The sequence below is a fragment of the Panthera pardus genome, unplaced genomic scaffold (genome assembly GCF_024362965.1).
Source record: "Panthera pardus isolate Hobbes unplaced genomic scaffold, ASM2436296v1 HiC_scaffold_22, whole genome shotgun sequence".
Classification (NCBI taxonomy): domain Eukaryota; kingdom Metazoa; phylum Chordata; class Mammalia; order Carnivora; family Felidae; genus Panthera; species Panthera pardus.
In genome coordinates, this window is record NW_026526788.1 from 52,982,916 (window position 1) to 52,991,187 (window position 8,272).

The following is an 8,272-nucleotide window of genomic DNA, read 5'->3' on the forward strand; positions in this document are numbered from 1 at the left end:
CTCCCGGGGCCCCCGCAGTGCTGCAGGAACCCGCTTATGAATTTGGGAAATGTGGAAGTGAAAAGGGCGAAACCTCAACTAAAAATAATTATGTGCAACAAATGAAACCGAAGTGGTTTGGCGCTAATAAATGCAGCCAGGTCAGGAGACCGCCAAGACGCCACTGACTTTTAATTCGGCAAAAGCCGAATTAATTGGTGTTCCACACCACCCCGTTCATTCTTTTTTGCGCTTCGTGGAGTTTTAAAACTTTGCTTAGTCTTTTTTTTTTTTTTTTTTTTTTTTTTTTGGAATTTTACTTTTGCTGTTTTCTCTCTCATGCTGCTGAACACACCCACTCAGTAATCACTTAGAGGAAGGTTTGGAGAAAAAAAAAAAAATCAGTTAAAGGATGCCCCCTGTTGGAATGCAGAGGAATAACTGAGTTTGTTCCAAGCGAACCCAATCCGGAGGGTTTGCAAAATTGGTGTAGTAGAAGCTGATCTTTTGCTTTACAAAAGGATTCGGTTTAGGATTTCTTAAAAAAAAAAAAAAAGCTGGGCACTTAAGTTTTCCTCGTCCATCCAAAGCTGCTAATAGTCTTCAATGGAAACGGAGAAGTGACTCTCCCCTCTTTCGCAGCTAATCCCTAGCAGTGTCTTCCATTCCTTTGCTAAAGAAAAAAAAAATCAGTGACACTTGTTAAAGCATGATATGGCTTTATTCAAGAGAAGGGGACCTTTGCAATAGGTATAGGGACCACTGCAATGGAATTTTGCAGTGGAGGGGAGAGATTGGGCTCAATTTGAAGTACATCAGGGGCAAGTGGGAATTCATAGTCAGGGTGGGGGGCCAGGATGGAAAGTTACTAGGAAGAAATGTCAGAAAGGGGGTTCTGGTTAAACAGACCTAACAGGATTCTTGCTGAAGGTAGGTCAGGATGGCCAGATATCAGCTAGGTGATGGGAGAGAATGAGAAACCCCATCAGATGTCAAGAGTGATCAGATACGGAAGGTGGGGGGTTCTGGTTAAAGTGACTTTTACAAGGAAGTGCACAGATAGGCCCATGGGAAGGTTCAGAGGAGCCTGCCTCCAGTTTGGTCAAATAAAACTCTTTGTGCCCCTGAGGGTGTGTTGGGTGGTGTAACCTGATGATTACGATCCTAGAAGATGTCTGGGGTTAGTAGCCAGCCAGACCTGAGTATGGGTCCCTGCTTCACTTTGAGTTATGTCACCTTACAAGGTTCTAACCCCCTCTTTTCTGCGGTGATCTAATCTAAGGTAAAGTTGTCATAAGATAAAGGTCTTAGTGTGGGGTCCTGGCACAGAGCATGCACTAAGTCACACACGTACAGAACCAGAAGTTCATGCTTGAACATGATTTCATAGCATGTCCCATAAAGTAAATTGGCTTTAAATCACTGTTTCAGAAGAAAAGGCTAAGAACTTAGGGTGAAGAAACACAGGGTTTCTTTCTGTTTTTGAACATACAACCAACAAGACCATTTGTAAGCAAATGCTTCAAGTGCATTGAAAGAACATGGTTTATCTATAGGAATTCTATCTCTGTGAGTTTCTCAATGGCTTATACAAACAACCAATGAAGCCAACACTATATACATTATTGACTAAAGGGACCATATTAGACTCAATATATTTAGACACACAGACTAAATAGACTACATTTTGGTGGAATATAAACAAAATTGTGTTTATTTTGCTTGGCTCGTTTTTACATCTCCTTTTCATTGTGAAATATATTTTTGAAAAAATTCATAGAACATAAATGTGACAGTTTAACAAATGAGCATCCAGGGGAAGATAGAGAACATTGCCAACACTCCAGCAGCCCCTTGTTATAACCCATATGTCACATCTACCTTCTTCCCTTCCCCCCAGAGGTAACCACTATCTTGATTTTTATGGTAACAATTTCTGTTCTTCATAGTGTTTACCCCCAAAATAGTTTGCTTGATTATGACCTTTATATGATAATATCAATTGCTTTATACATTATGAATTTTGTATACATGTATATTTATACCTACATATGTAATACACACATACATATATTCATACAGAATGAATTCTTGGCTGTATTATGACCTTTGTATAAAAGGAATCATATAGTATGAATTGTGTTTGGCTTATTTTTTTCAACATTACATTTTGAGGTTCATCCATGTAACTACTTTGTTTGCTCTTTGCTATCTAACATTTCACTGTGTGAGCGTACCACATTTTATTAATCCACTCTACTTTTGATGGACATTGGAGTATTCAGAGTTTGAGGCCATTACAAACAGGGCTATTGTGAACATCCTTGTGCCTGTTTCCTGCTACAAATGTGCATGAGCATATTTAGGATCTAACCTATGAGTGGAATTGTATCAAAGAGCGCATGCATTCCGCTATATAGTTGATTATATTCTACTTGTAATTGACTATGTTAGAGGTCACGTTTCATCTTTTCAAATATGGATATTCAAATGCTTTATTACAATTTATTGAAGAATTTGCCCTTTCCCCAAATCTAGGTCGTATGTAGATGTGTGGGTCTGTTTCTATGTTTCTGGGGGGTCTGGGCTGGGGCTTCAGTGGAGAATAAGCCGAATTTCTGACCTGATGGAGCTCCCCAACTCTAGTGGGGACTACATGCCAGCTCTCACATGTCTATCATTTACTGCTTTCACCAGAGAAAAAGAAATAGAAAAGAGGAAGTCTTCGCAAAAACTCTAGATGTAAGGAGCAAAGTAAGGGGTAGTAAAGAGGGGTTAGTGGAAGAGAAATGAAGATTCATAATATCTTATTCCAATTCCAGTTTTGCAGGACGTTAGGTATTATCTAACAGCAATTTTCAAACTGGCATGCACAGAGGGTCCATTGTTAAGATCTCTTTGCTGAAATACTTCTTTAAGAAGTTTTTTTTTTTTTTTTAATTTCAGGGGTGCCTGCCTGGCTCAGTCTGTTGGGTGTCTGACTTCAGCTCAGGTCATGATCTTGCACTTCGTGGGTTTGAGCCCTGCATTAGGCTCTGTGCTGACAGCTCAGAGCCTGGAGCCTGTGTCTCCCTCTCTCTCTTCCCCTCCCTTGCTCATGCTCTGTCTCTCTGTCTCTCTCTCTCAAAAATGAATAATCATCAAAAAAAAAACCTTAATAAAAAAGGAATTATTTCAGCTGATAACTAAAATGATTTTTAGAGCAAAAATGCTATTTTTTGTAGTTTAATTATAGGGTTTTGCACAGGAGTAAATGATACTTTTAAATAACTTAATATATAGTATATTTAAATTTTATTTCTTTAAAAAAGTACCTGGCAGTGACCTAAATATACATGGAGGGCAGGAGAGGACAAAATATTTTATAACATTTGGCACCATTATATCATCATTATTCAAGGCAATTGAGGAGCTAAATACAAGATAGGTATGAATCTGAACTTCTCCAATTCAGTATTAACATATTCTAAAATAAACCTTAAAAAAAAAACAAACAGAACAGGGAAAAGTGGAATCATTTTAAGCCTTGTGCTCACTTTTTTGGAAATAACAATTCTTCATCAAAATGTTTGATAGACAAGTGCCTCCCAATCATTCTTCTTTAAGGATGCTTCATTCATGCACATGTGCCTTTATTCAGCTAACAGCTACTGGAAATCCACTTGGTGCCAAGTACAACGTTAACTACAAAGACGAATAACACACATGTCCTCTCTGCAAGAAGCTCAGAGGTAATTATAGTCCAGTGGGGTGAGTGTAATGATAGAGGGAGACAGAGAAGACAGGTATCTAACAGGGCAGGCCAGGGCAAACAGGGTGGGCTTCTGGAGGAGGTGGCTGCTGGACTGAATACAGATCTTCCTCAACTTACAATGCAGTTATAGTCCCATAAACCCATCATCATAAGTTGAAAATATCGTAAGTCAATATTTAATGCTTTACATATCATAAATGCATTTAATATGCCTAACCGACCAGACATCATAGCTTAGCCTAGCCCACCTTAAACGTGCTCAGAACACTTACACAAGCCTATAGTTGGGCAAAATCATTTAACACAAAGTGTTGACTGTTTCGTATGATTTACTGAATACACTACTGAGAGTGAAAAACAGTGTGGTTACATGGGAGCAGAATGGTTGTAATTTGTATGGGTTGCTGGCCCTTGTGATGGTGTGGCTGACTGGGAGCTGCGGCTTGCTGCTACCCAGCATCATGAAAGAGGATTGTAATGGATTGTGCCAGCCCGGGAAAAGATCAAAATTCAAAGTATGGTGTTTACTGAATGCATATCACTTTTGTACCATCGTAAAGCTGTTAAGTCAGGGACTTCTGTATTAATGGTTGAATCGACATATGTATGATTTGAACTAGCATTAAACAAATACACATGGTGAGCATTAGAAACTTCAAGCCATTTGGTGTTGGCAGAACATCACGTGTGAGGTGAAGCAGTCAAGCAGTGAGCCTAGGCAGGCAGGCAGACAGCAGCTCAGAGACACTTGTTTGCTCTGTTAATAACAACTTACATCTAATGAGTGCTCACTCTGTGCCAGACGCTGTCCTCAGCCTTTTATTTTGTCTCATTTAATTCATCCACTGCTCTATCTTATGAGGTAATTACCACTTTATCATCCCCATTTTACAGATGAGGAAACTGAGGCCCAGTTTGGTTAAGTAGTGCCTAAATTCTCCCGGCAAGCGGAGCCGGGATGCGAACACACGCAGTTATCCTCTAGACTCCATGCTCTTATCTCCTTACACCATGCCTCAGTGGCAGTGGGGACTTACTAAAGATGCATTTGTCTGCAGGGAAGCAAAATGATTAAATTACATGCCAGTTCTCTGGAGACAAATGAAACATTTTAATAACCCCACAGACTGAAAATTAATTTAAAAGGAGCTAAAACAGGCAGAGCTGTCAGTGCTCAAGGAGCTGCTCTCATCAAACAGAACGCACCAGGAACTGAAAACCATGTCAGGAGGATCACTGACTGGCTGGTAAGAATTCTCCCAAGTGAGATTAGTCAGCAGAGAAAATCTGCCAACCTGCCCCGGAAATGGCTTTCAAACGTGTTACTTACTGATAGGGCTGCTTTGATCTCAGCCAAATGCTAAGGGTGTCTCCTTATTTACAGATTTAGAACGCAGCCCTTTGTGGCTCACTATGAACTCTATCTAACCCAGGAAAGAGCAGTGGGTCGACCCAGAAAAGTGTCGGGCTCTAAAATGACGCTTTTTTGTGCCTGTTAAGGAATATTGAGAAAGGAGGAGAGTAAAGAATTTGTCTATTTCTCCACGGTAATCTAGGGCAGAGAACACCCAGGTCAGTTCATTCATTCATTTATTCATTCATTCATTGAGCAAATAGTTATTAGCTTCCTAATTTGTTCAAGCACGGTGATGGTAGGTGCTGAGGATATGATGGTGAGCAAAATCAGACAAATTCCTCAAGGAGTTTGCAGTCTAGTGAGGAAAAAGGACACCAAAGAATCATTAACAAATAAATGTGCGATTATAACTACAGCGAATGTTTTGAAGAAGTAGCTGGTAAAGAAGGAAAATCTCCTTCTCAGAGGCAGGAAAGCCTTTCCTAAGGCAGTGAGGATTAAGCTGAGATCTGAAAGGGAAGTAGGAAAAGATAATAGTGGCAGCATCACAGATGTGGGAGCTTCCTGGGAAAAAGCCCTGAGGCAGGAATAAACCTGCCTGGTCAAGGAATGGAAGTTGTCAAGTGTGGCTGGTTTGAGACCAGGCTTAGCCCTGCTAAGCCTGAGAGAACAAAGAGGGATTTGCTTTTTTATGCCAAGAACAAAGGTGGGTCAGTAAAATGTTTTAAGTGTGTTGGGGAATGTGTGACATGATTACATCTACTTATTCCAAAAAAATCCCTACTGAAGGGAAATTGGATTGGAAGGAGGCAAGAGTTTACTTGGTCCTTTTCTGCCTGCATTTAAAGAACATTTATCGTGTACATATCGACACTGTCCAATAGAAATGTAACAGAAGCCACATTTATCGTTTTGGATTTTCTAAAATTCACAGTAAAGACAGTAAAAAACAGTAATAGTGAGATTAATTTTAATATATTTGATTTTGCCGAAAATATCTATAATAATACTATCTTAACATGTAAAAAGCTTTTTTTAAATGTTTCTTTATTTTTGAGAGAGAGAGAGAGACAGAGTGAGAGCAGGGGAGGGGCAGAGAGAGACAGGGAGACACAGAATCTGAAGCAGGCTCCAGGCTCTGAGCTGTCAGCACAGAACCCGGTGCGGGACTTGAACTCATGAACCGCGAGATCATGACCTGAGCCGAAGTCGGATGCTTAACTGACTGAGTCACCCAAGCATCCCCATCTCAGCATGTAAAAATATAAAAAATTACTAGTGAAATATCTTATGTTCTCTTTTTCATACTAGTTTTTGAAATCTGCTGTGTAGTTCACACATCCCAGTTCAGAAATGAAATTTTCATTAGAAATACAGCTGTATTTAGATTTCATAAACTTTACAGTTGAAAAAAATAGGTTTGCAGACCCAAGTTGTTCCAAACATAGTTAAAAGTTTTCCAATAACTGAATCAACTACCATGTTTTAAATTAAAATTAAGTAAAATGAAAAATTCAGTTCTTCAATCACAGTAGCCACATTTCAAGCACTCAACAGCTGTATGTCTAGTGCCACACATTGGACAGAGCAGAAGGAACTTTTGCCTCACTGCCGAAAGTTGTATTTGGAAAGTACGTAGGATCTGCTGGTGAGGCCCTGGGCATTCATTACTATCCTTTTAGGTCTTGGGAAAGACCTAATCTTTCAAAGGTGTTGATCATACTCACCTACAACAAACAGCCCCACTATTTCTTTTTCTTAAGGCTAAACATATTCAGCAGGCTGTTGGTACCATTCTGGTTTCACAAGTAGATTTTCCTACTGGGAAGAAAATAAAATAACCTGCTGAAATAAATATCCAGTCTGCTTGGCTGTTAGATTGCTCTCTGAAACCTTGCCCTAGGATTCCTCAGAGTGAAGTCAGCATCAAAGTCCTAGCACCTTTGTGAGGCCTTATACAAACTACAGCTCCTCACGCTTCATGCCTGGCGGCACCTGTCGGTGAAGAGCAAATGTTGATTTTCAGGTCTAATAATTAGGAAATTACAAAATTACAAAATTCAGCAAGCCATGGGGCCAGTGAGCCTCCTGCCTGCTCTTCTTCCTCTGGGGTCCCCAGTCACAGGGGGAGCTCCCACCAGAAGAATGTGTAATTGAGGTGTCTGGCCCAGCAGGTCCCCCACTGCCAGTCTGCCAGGTGCCACCCTTCTTCACAGAGTTGTCTCCCCACCCCCCAACTCCCTCTCTTCTTTATTCCCATTTTGGTTCTAAACTGAGCAGGGAGATTTCTTTCTCTGTCACTCCAAAAATTTTTGCAAATTTCTATGGAAACTAATTTTGTCCTTGCAACTGTGGGCAATGCATATCATTCACAACCTCCCTTATTTTGCCAGGAATTCCTCCCACCCCAATCCCATCTGACACTTTAACACAACAGATGTGAAAGAGCTCAATTCTATTCACTTTCCCATCAGAAATGTGAGCTCTTTGGAAGCAGGGACCAAATGTTATCTTCTTGCATTATTAAAAAAAAAAAAAAAATCCTTAAAATTCTCTACATGGCTTCTCATCCATTTTATTTAGTTACATAGGAGTTTGTTACTTTTTGTGTAATAATGGGTAATGTCAACTGGGCATTTACTAAATGCCAAGCACTTTACACAGATTCTTCCATTTAATTCTTATATCCATTCTAGAGGGTAGATATTATTATTTACATTATTTTACAGATCAGGAAACTGAGGCTCAGAGAGGTTAAATAACTTATTTAAGATCACACATCCAGTAAGAGGCAGTCAAGCCAGGAGTTAGATGCGGTCGTAATCTAGAGTTCTGGTGTGTGACATTGTTTTCCCAGGACGTTTTGCTACTGTATCCTATTGTTAAATCTTGGTGAGTTTATGCTTGGTCTAAGAGAGAAATGTTAGGCTCTGCCAAACACTCTTTGTGCCCCTTTGCAGCAATAGAGCCCTGTAGGCAGCTAAGAATGACTCAGATTTGACCTACAGACATCAAGCCGGAGGGCAGCAATCTGGAGCAAAGGGCTGCCTGGTCTCCTGCAGGACTCATAATCTAGGAGTTCAGTCTGGGCGTGCCTATCAGTTCTCCCACCTGCTACACTCTCCAGTGCTCCACCCCTGACTTTTGGCAGGAGAAAGCTTCAGCCCAATGGGAAGACAGGC